Source organism: Tupaia chinensis, unplaced genomic scaffold (genome assembly GCF_000334495.1).
Source record: "Tupaia chinensis unplaced genomic scaffold, TupChi_1.0 Scaffold000129_1, whole genome shotgun sequence".
Lineage (NCBI taxonomy): Eukaryota > Metazoa > Chordata > Mammalia > Scandentia > Tupaiidae > Tupaia > Tupaia belangeri.
This window is the reverse complement of record NW_006159598.1, coordinates 448,789-459,368: the sequence shown is the minus strand read 5'-3', so window position 1 is coordinate 459,368 and position 10,580 is coordinate 448,789. Positions and strand designations below refer to the sequence as shown.

Below are 10,580 nucleotides of genomic sequence, written 5' to 3'. Positions count from 1 at the left end.
TCTTTACTTATAGTACAAGGAGACATTACACATGTATGTTTCATGACACTTCATGGATTAGTTGCCAGGTTACAGACAATAAGAAGCCCTTAACAAATCTATAAGGGATTAGTCACACCCAAGGCAAGGTGTGTCCCTTGGTGGTAATCCCATCTAGAGTAAATCTCATCTTTCTAACGCAGAGAACTAGCTGTTAGGTGTGGGGAAGGAGCTAAAAAACTTCTCCATAAGGAGTGTACCACCACACCCAGAGAAGTCTAAAGGACCTTTCAGATGCAGGGCAGGGATTGGACTTTACTAACTGGGGTCAAGGTGTTTCTTGAAGTCCATCAGATGTGTCTGTTGGAACGCCCCTAGTAATTTCCACCCTTGCTCTGTCTACAGCCAAGGTCAGGGAAAGACAAGTTACAAGGTTCTGCCAAACCCCAAAAGAGCATGTGGTGTTTGCTCAGCGCCTGTCCCCACACCTCAGACTCTGTCTCTTAAACGTGTCCCCACAAGTAACAAACTATCAGAATACACAAGCAGGTATTAAGTTGTACGTAGTAGGAGGGCATTAAGCAGCATAACCAACTAAAACCTTTACATGTCTTATATTTTTTGATCAGATGCACAATGTCTACCTTGATTATCAATAGTTACTTGAAGGGCTGGTAGGTGGTGTGGTGGTTAAAGGTGTTGGACTCTCATGTGGCTAACTGGTTCAAGTCCAGGACCTGTCCTGGACTTAAATAGTAATTTGAATTTCATGGTAAATTTTATTATATAATTGTTTACAGTCCCCTTTCAAACCTTTAACATTACTCATACCTTCTACAACATGCTGTATACGATGATGATTTGTATCCCCCCCTCCCTTTTTTTAAGAGGGATTTTTGCTATAGGGTGCGCGCACTTACCAGAGAGACCGCAAGTGAGAAACCCTCCAGGGCAATGGCCACACCATAGTCCTTTGTCCTCCATTCTCCTCTCAGGATTTTGGGCACACAGGCACACATGCCCGGCATGTCTGGGGCTTGAACCATGGTCTACTACATGGCAGTCCAGTGATGTAACCATTATGCCATCTGCTAGTCCTGACCTCCTCCCTATTTTTAAGAATTCATTTTATTTGGGACCAGCAGTTGCATAACGGCTGTTTTTGGACTCTCATGAGATTGACTTTGGGTCGAGTCCCGGACCCGGTGGCTTAAGCTTACACCAGGCTCATGTGCATGCGTGCCCAAGATCCTGAGAGGAAAATGGAAGAGAAGGGGTTGCAGCATGGCCATCCTCCAGGTGATTTCTCACTTTCTGTCTCTCTTTCTGGCGAGCACACGTGCCCTGTAGCAAAAAGCTCTCCAAAAAAAAAAAAAGAATTTTTTATCATTTAACTTTATTTTTAATTTGACCACAGAGGGACAGAGAGAAAATGAGAAAGCAAGCCACCAGGTCCAGACATGGACTGCATTCGCCCATGTGGGAGTCCAGCAACCTCAACCACCATGCAGCCTGCCCACACTGACTTTTCTTTTTTTTTTTTCATTTATTTTAATTTGACCAGAAAGAGATGAGAGGGAAGGTGGGGAGTGAGAAAACAAACTGTTAGCTCCAGGACTCGAACCATGGTCACCCATGTGGGAGTCCAGCACCATTAACCACCATGCCAGCTCTTGGTCCCGACTTTTTTTCTTTTAAAAAATTATTTAATCTCATTTGCTATCATTATTTATTTATTTACTATTTTAATTTGATGCTACAGCAAGGCGCCAGGCCCAGGACTGCATGGTCAGCCATATGGGAATCCAGCACCTTTAATCAGTATGCTACCTGCCTGCCCCCCAAAATTACTGTTTTTAAGGAATTTTTATTTTTGTTGTTGTCATTTTAAGGATTATATTAGGCTTGCCAAAGTCCGTCTCTCATCTCTCGAAGTCCCTCTCTCGTTGTTTGTCCAGCCTGGGAAATCTGACACTTCTGGAAAGGTCATCTAGCTTGTAATGCAGAATTTTACATATTTATCAAGGATTTTTAACTCTTAGCAATATTAGCTTTTACTACACACTGGCACCTATCCTTTTTACGAATTTATTTAAAGACATGACAGTTCAAGAAACAAGCTAGCCATGAACAAAAGCCCTGAGCACCCTAGGAATGACAAAGGGTTAATTCGGAGTCTGTTGGCACCAAAACTGGACAACACAGGGCACATTACAGCAGCCAGGTATGATTTACAAAGTTACAAGGTTTACTTTGCAGGTTCTAGGTGCTAGTCTTATAACTAAACCATGAGAGAACCAAAATTAAAGCTTACAAAAATCAGTCTTCTTTAATAGCACTTAGAATTCTCTGCTTTATTATGTCCTGATCATATGAAAAACAAGGTTTTGATGCAGGAGCACAGGGGTAATCAGGCCCAGCACCCGACAGTGGGACACAGGTTTTTGTCTCACATTCAGGAAGAATTAGAAATGCAGGCATGTAGAGAGGTTAAAAGAAAAGAATTTATTAAAGGAAGTGGGGTGAGATCAGAGATCCCAGGAAGAGAGGAGGGGGCCTGAAATTCAGGGTTGCCATCTCATGGTTTGGTTTGGAGTTGATACCACATCTGGTAGGGTCCCACCCCTCAGAAAGTGAATGTGCTTATGTCTCTCCAGCACCTTTTGATCTTTCTCTAATTAAGTCCCATTATCAGGAGTATCTGCATGTCTAAGAGAAGAACATGGTGCCTGACCCAAGGGAGTTCTATTGAAAAGGGCCATGAATTCTTTAAGAACATCTGCATGTCTAAGGGCATGTGAAAGGGTGACTGGGAAAGAGGAATTGTCCGGAGCCACACCTCACAGTGGTTTTCTTGGGGGTCCCCTTGCCCTGTCTACCTGTAACTGGAATCTAACTACAGCTCAGAAGGCAGGACTTGTGGCCCTGATTGAGGCCCTGCGATGGGCAGGGTGAATCTGACCATTTACAAGGACAGCAGGTATGCACTTTGCCACCACTCACAGCCACTGGGCTTTGTACAAGGAGAGAGGGGGCTCCTTACCCTAGCAGGAAAAGACATCAGGAACAAGGAGGACATCTTGACCCTGTTAGAAGCCGTATGGTACTCCGGAACCGTTGAGGGTTTGCGCTGTCAAGGACATCAGAAGGGGAGCTCTGAAGAGGCCAAGGGAAATCAAGCAGCAGATGTGGCAGTCAAGGAAGCCGCTCTTGAGGCGAGTGGAGCACTTGGAAGTTCTTGTGGCCATCCCAGACCCTGTCCTCCCATTCTTGCCCTCCTACACTTAGGAGGAAGAAAAATTGGCCCCAAAACAGCAGGACCCGAGGGATGGTTGCTATTACCAGCTACCAGGCCAATAGTCCTGAGGCCCTTGGATGAGTCATCACAGATCAGATGTACTGCATTACCCACCTGGGAAAAACAAAAGCTTACTGAGCTGGTTAGAGGAAAATACTTTATGCCTAATCTAGATAGCCTTGTTGATGGTGGTATCTCAAAATGTGTTGCTTGTGCATAGGTAGTATGCTAAATAAACCCTCAGGCAAGGCTCCCTGGGGAATCAGGTCCAGGGGAATCACTCCTGGGGAACACTGGGAAATAGATTTTACAGAAATCAGACCTCCAGCCCAGGGGTACAAATACCTGCTAGTGTGTGTGGAGACTTTTTTGGGGGGAGTTGAGGCCTTCCCAACAAGATCAGAGACAATCACTGTTGCACAAAAGCGATTTCAGGAGCTCATCCCCTAGTTCGATTTACCTGTAACTCTGGGGTTCAATAATGGGTCCACTTTCGCAGCCAAAATTTCCCAGGACTTTGTAAAGAGTTTTAAATATAAATTGGAAGCTTCATTGTGCCTATCAGCCCCAGATCTCAGGGCAAGTAGAACCAAATGAATACGACCTTAAACACTGACCAGATTTGTCTTAAAGACCAGTAGAAATTGGATAATTCTTCCTTTGGCCTTACTTAGAGCTAGATGTACTCCTTACGGGGTGGGGTTACTCCTTTTTAAGTCATGTATGAGAGACCCACTCCCTTTGCTAAATTACATCCAGAGATAAAAGCTGAGATTCGTAACTACTCCCTGCTTGAGTTCTTGTAGGCACTGGACTCAAGGAAATCCATAGACGCCTCTGGGAGGCCATCCCACCCCCACCCCCATCCTTGGATCCAGTCTACTTTTCCTAACTAGGGGATTCTGTCTGGGTGAAAAAAGTTCACGTCTCAGAGACGTACCTCACCGTCAAGGTCAGTGGTATTTCCACCTGGTTGTACCACTCGGCATGGACTATCAAAGACACCCTGAGCCCTCTAAAGCTAAGACTCACTTTTCCTAATAATGCTCTGGTTTGGGGCTTTGTTAGGTTGTGGGGTTGGTTGAAATGCAGATTCGGTTTGGGAGCTCAAAGACAGATCTGACCAACCTTTAACACCTCGAGAGAGGAACATTTTGTGATGGACCTCTGCGACAGTGTTGTCACCACTCCTGTACTTCAGGGGAATTAGATGGGCTGGTTTTCTGGCAGGTCTTACTGGCAAGAAGACACTTTGAACAAGGTAGGCCTTTATCTGTGCCTGAGCCACAAACAAGACTGATAATAGGGGGAATTCTGCTGCCCCTCTTGGCCTTGTGCAACCTTCTTGACAAATCCAACCTGGCCCTGGGCAGGTGGTGGTTTTCTTTGGGTGACTAGGGTCAGAGAGAGCTGCAGAACTGCAGAGGCCCCCCCATTAGGGAAATGCAGCCCCATAAATATTGCCATTAGGTAACCCTCATCACCAGCTGGGATCTCAGGAAGACCTGGGCAACTTTCCAATCTGTCTGGGACCCTGGTGCCCTACTTAGCACTCAAAGGTGGCAGACTCCTCCACCCCCAATTTAGGGCCCCTAGCAGGGATTAGTGAGGTCCCCCTCTTCCTGTCCCTCTTTACCACCACCTGACAAGGGCAGATCCCCATTGCCCTCTCCTCCTGGAGTCTCCTGTCTGTCCTCTACTGTTTGTCAACTCCTAAACTTCTTTTTCCACTCAGATGCAGGAGACTGCTGGCTCTGTCAGCAGTCCAAGCCCCTGTATTACATGGGCATAGCAGCTCAACTCCTCCCGAATTACTCTGATCTAGCCACAGGCAACTGCACCTGCTGGGCCACCTGCTTAACTCGGGATATCCAGGCCAGGGGGCCTCCTCCAGGAGTGAACTTACAACTCCAGACTTGCAGTTCTGTAATCGTGTCCTCACGCTGAATGACAGCCACCGATCCCCAAACCACATGCAGTGGGCTTGTGCGCATGACCTCACCAAGTGTGTGGACATTTCAAAAGGCCATTTCTATGTTCTCGTTCATGTCATTCCCCAAGCTACCTTGTATAGTGGACAAGCAAGAAAAGATATCCTAGCCTTAGTTGAGAAAAATAATGAACTGCATGAAAGGCAGCAGGAACAACCCCAGAGTTGGTATCAGCAAATGTTTGAATGGTCCCCTTGGTTGACAACTTTCCTTAGTGCCATTGCTGGGCCCCTCACTCTTCTGGACTGGGTTATGGGTCCCTGTGTTCTGAGACACTTCACCCAGTTCACCCAGCAGCGCTTAAATGCAGTTCAACTTCCTGCCCTCTGAGAGGACTGTCGCCTCCTCCCCCTAGCTGATGCTGGGGATCAGTAATTTGATCCCCTGCTAAAAGAAGTGGGGAAGGTACCAAGAGACAGACAAGGGGGACTCAGCTCTGTACTACCCTTCTGAAAGCACCGCCATTTTGAGGCCCTTGGCCCTGTTAAATTTTTTCTAATTGAATACAGATGTCCTCCCCTCGAGTAGAAATGTTCTTGTGATAACTTCAATGATTGCCTAATGCATAACTTAGCTTCTGTATCTGCTTGCGCAAACCTCCCCTTTCAGGAATGGGATGTGGTTTTTGCCTTTGTAATCCCCTTCCCCCCTGACTCTGGAACTGGAGGTATAGAGGGGTGGTGAATCCTCTTGTATCCGCTGGCTTTGAGTGAAGACTCCTTTAATTTGGCCCTGTCTGTGGTGTCTCCTCCTAACTTTGTACATCATAACGTGCATGCCCAAAATTTCAAGAGAATGGAGGAGGGGAGATTGCTGTGTGGCCATCCCCTCTGTGGGGTGGTTTCTCGCTGTTGCTCTCATGACCACATGCACCCTGGCAAGGACCTGAAGACTCATTACCTTCCAGCATGTGAACCTGTGAGTGGAAGTGTGGTTGCAGCGTGTGTCTTACTTGGTTCATTCATGCTTAGTGTTTTGTGAGCAAATTTCATGTTTTACCAAAAACAGTTAACACGTACCTAAAATAACATTTCTATTTAATGAAAAGGCTGTTGTCACCTTTAATGAGGCTGATTACTTAGTGCTGCCATCTGCTTGATGTTTTTTGTTTCCATTCACCTCCAGAATCTTGCACCGCGAACTCTAAGGCATCTGGTTCAGTGAAAGGGTCTGGTGGTCGATGCTTACATCTCGGCCTCTGTTCCTGGAGTAGCCCCTTCCTTCTCATTCCCCCTTCGTGTAAGGGCTTTCTTTGCGTGTGATTAGCTTCCACCGTCCTGGGTTACTAGGAAATGTAGCCAGGACCAAAAATGCAAAACTAGGCAGGAGTGGGAGGAGACACTGGGATCCTTTTCATGGAGAGGGGCATGGTCTGTCCCATGAGGTCAGACCTCTGTGGACCTAGGACATGGGGAGGTTGTGGCATTCTGGGAGGTGGTTGGTTTCCCAGTCTAAGCTGTTAGCTAGGCCTGTCCCTGAAGGTAAGTGGCTTTGGTTCTGATTGCAGAGTGGTCAGGGCTCCCGTGATGTCCAGCACTGGGCTCCAATTAGCCATGAGGACACAGTGCTCCCCCAGGACCTTTGACACCTGGGGGTCTGAGGGGCCCCGGTTTTGATGTCCTCAGCCTGTGGAGTATAGCTCTCCACCCTTACCAGTCTTCTCTGTTACAGGAGTATCTTCAAGCTGAGGGGCTGCCCACCACCATCCTGTCTGGTAAGAACCCTTCTTCCCACTCGCTGATCTACCCGGACCTAACATATCCCAGCCTGACCTTGGGTGGCTTCATACCAGATTTCTCTCGGACCTCGTCATGTGCCAGCCCTGGTACTCAGGATTCACACTGAAAGCCATCTCATAGCCGTGGAAACCCAGTTGGGCACAGTCTGGGTGCCCACTAGCAGGAGTGCACACCTGAGTCCTGTGCAGACGGGTGGGCTGGTCATCTTCGCCTCCCAGATGGAGGGTAGAGAAGATGAGGAAAGCACAGACTGGAAGGAAAAGGTTTGCAGCTTCAGGAAGGAATCAGAAACATAATTTTCAAGCTCAGCAGTGGAAGAGAAGAAAATGACTTTCCATGTAATCTCCCTAGACACGGCTCACGCTGAGAACAGGGTACTTTGAGCATGGTTTGGTCAGGGCCCAGTGTGCCGTTTACATGTCAGCTGATAGTAAAGAGACTTTCGTTTACATCATAGCCAGGACTTGGGGGCCAACAGGTGGGATGGTGGTTAAGGCACTGGACTCCTACATGGTCGACTGCAGTTTGAGTCCCAGACAGACAGTTTGAAAATCACTGGGTTGGGGCCGGCAAGTGGCATGGTGGTTAGTGCCATTGGACTCCCACGTGGCCAACTACGGTTTGAGCCCTGGACCTGGTGGTTTGCTTTCTCACTCTCTCACTCTGTCTCTCTCTGATCAAATAATAAAGAAATAGAGCTAAAAAAAGGAAAGGAAAGAAAGAAAATCACACAGGGTACACGCGTGTCCCCAAAATCCTGAGAGAAGGGATTGTGGGGTGGCCATCTGCTCTGGGGAGTGATTTTTTTTTCTTTTTTTTCTTTTTTTTTTTAAGAATTATTTAAGTTTATTATTTTCCAGTTTGATCAGAGAGAGAAAGCAAACCACCAGGTCCAGGACTTGAACCACCATCAGTCATGTGGAAGTCCAACACCTTTAACCACCATGCCACTTGCCAGCCCCTTTGGGGGGTGATTTCTTACTTTCCCTCTGGTGAGCATGCACCCTGTGGCAAAAACCTTAAAATTTAAAAAAAAAGGATTAGTGTTTTATTGTAAGCATTTCAAAGAAAGAAATCCTAAGACTGGTTTCTGTGCATTACTGGAAAAGAAACAAGTATTCCAGCTCTAGGAGGGTTTTCATTCTCTTTGGATGTCGGGAGCTGGGAAACTAGTGAGGCAGAATTGAACTGGGGTTCCAGGGGATGGCATCTCCTGCACAGGGCACCAAGTGTGTAGGAGATTTGCGCATGGTGTAGAAGTAAGGGTGAGGGGAGGTGCCAGGTGGGCAGACAAGTGGGGTGGGGAGCAGGGACCTCGGGAGCCTGCACAGTCCAGGGGAGCTATCCAGGCGGAGTCCACATTGTCCCTGCAGCCTGGTTAGGCACGTCTGCCTTTCCAGCCCCTGAACCATTACCCAGATGACGGGACGAAATTTATTTTTATCTATAATCAGTTGAAGTACAGACGGCCGTTGCCTCTTTGGACACCTTGTTTAGGCTGAAGCGTTTGTGGTGAAGTGGTAGCTCGCGTTCAGCTCACCCTTCCCATGTGTAAGCGTCGGGAAACGAGCTCTGGTCCAGGCGGAGGCCAGTGCCGTTTGCCAGTCTCAGAAAGTCTGTAGTTACCCCCGCCACTCCCCCCACTGAGCCTCCCATAGCACAGTAGCTAAGCTGTGTGCCCTGGCCCAGGAGGCTGGGGGAGGTAGGCCTGAGTGTGGGCAGACTGACAGGCTGAGCTGAGGGGCACAGGGCTGCCATCTCAGGGCTCTGCCAGGCTTCCTGCCAGCCAGGCATGACTTGTCTCTGCAGAGGGAGACACAGCCAGAGGAGTAGCTTGGGTCCACTGTCCACAAACCACAGCAGAACACTCAGTCTGTAGCTGGATTGGGAGGGATGGTTCAGGGGAGGCAGGGTGTGGTGCCTGGCACCCCCAGGACCAAATTACTTTAAAATCCTAACATACCCCAAAATACTGTTAAAATTGAGTGACTGTTAATGCACATTAGTACATCTCTGTGTGTGCCTACGGAGAGAGATGATTTTGTGACAGTCGTGTAGCAGTACACCTGCCTCATTTTTATTTTATTTAGCTTTTATTTAATTAGTTATTTCATTTGCCCAGAGAGGGACAGAGTGAGAAAGAAGGTGAGAAATTAAGCCACTAGGTCCAGGACTTGAACCGTGGTCTACCATGTGGGAGTTCAGCGCCCTTAACCACCACACCACCTGCTGGCCCCAACCTGCATTGTTTCAAGAAGTATCAAATTTTGCTTTGCCGAAGCTTGGGTGGCATTTGAAAAGCCTAATAAATTGAATCAACTGGAGGGGGAGAAAAACTCTCCTTGGCATTCCCCTCAGGCCTGTGCTGGGAGAGGCAGGATGAGAGTACCGGGGTCCCCGTGATGTCCAGCACTGGGCTCTGACCACCCTGAGGACATGGTGCCCCCCGGGACCTTTGACACCCAGGGGTCTGAGGGGCCCCGGCTTTGGAGAGGGCATGAACAGGGGCCATGGTTCCTCTGCACTCCACACAGCTCTGCTCTGCCTGCCACCTACAGGTAGCTCCTCCAGCGTCCAGCCCCCCACCCCACCCCCGGCCCCTCGGGAGCCTTCTGACAACAGATGTGCCCTAGGAGCTGAGCAGGCCACGAGGTCTGGAGGTGAGTGTTCTGCCTGTGTGCTGGCTGGTGCTGTGCTGTAGAGCGTGAGACGGAGTGACTTGGGGACCCCCGTGATGTCCAGCACTGGGCTCTGAACCCCCTGAGGACATGGTGCCCCCCCCGGGACCTTTGACACCGGGGGTCTGAGGGGCCCCAGCTCTGAGGAGGTGCCGGGCCGGGACTGGCCATTGCCCCTTCCCAGCATCTCCTCTCTGTCCTCACTATAGTGCCTGGGATGGTGCCCTCAGGGCCATCGCGTTTCCTGCCCAGCTCGGGCAGCTATTCTGCCTGCACCGCGCCCTGGCCGTTGTGGATTGTCATGCAGAGCCCCGACGAGCTCATGGTCACCAGCAGGGCCAGTCCCGTCTCTGAACTCCCGGGAGCTGCGTTGGCTGTCCGCCTGACCCGTGATGCCATCGAGTACCACAGTGAGGCGCTGCGGGGCAGCTGCCGTGGACCGTTTCCTCCACATCGGTGACGCGCCCTCACCCAGGGCCTACGGAGATGATGCCTGCTGCAGGGATGCCTCGGAGCTGTGGCCCTGGCTGGCCAGCCTGCTGGTCAGGGCGTGGCAAAGCTGCAGGCTTTGACAAGATCCAGGCGACTGCCAGTGGCGGTATCCGTGGTTGAGGGCATGCTGGCCCAGCCCACATGCAGGGGCTTTATAGGCTGGCTCCTTGGCCCGCACGTATCCAGGGTGGCCCGCACGTATCCAGGGTGAAAGTGGGCAAAGCCCCCTAGTGTCTCGGACTCTGTCAGAGAGGCCGTGGCAGCATCTGGTCACGGCCTCAGGTGCTGGAGTCGTCTCAGGAGAGCACCCTCCCGTAGTCTCCCCAGCATCCTATGGGCAGGCCACCCCTGATGCCAGGTTTAGGAGCCTCAAAGAGGGGTGTCTTATTCCCAGTCGTCGTCG

General features: G+C 49.7%; 3 non-coding genes across 3 annotated transcripts; all 3 read left to right on the top strand.

Moving 5' to 3' along the window:
• The first annotated feature begins 6,783 nt into the window (after window positions 1-6,783).
• Window positions 6,784-6,875, top strand: LOC114007142 (small nucleolar RNA SNORD88). Its single transcript, XR_003548781.1, has one exon. It is a non-coding gene; the product is annotated as a small nucleolar RNA SNORD88 (small nucleolar RNA).
• A 2,523-nt stretch (window positions 6,876-9,398) lies between these two features.
• LOC114007141 (small nucleolar RNA SNORD88) lies at window positions 9,399-9,488 on the top strand. The gene has a single exon (XR_003548780.1). It is a non-coding gene; the product is annotated as a small nucleolar RNA SNORD88 (small nucleolar RNA).
• Window positions 9,489-9,730: 242 nt separating this feature from the next.
• Window positions 9,731-9,821, top strand: LOC114007143 (small nucleolar RNA SNORD88). Its single transcript, XR_003548782.1, has one exon. It is a non-coding gene; the product is annotated as a small nucleolar RNA SNORD88 (small nucleolar RNA).
• Window positions 9,822-10,580: the final 759 nt, after the last annotated feature.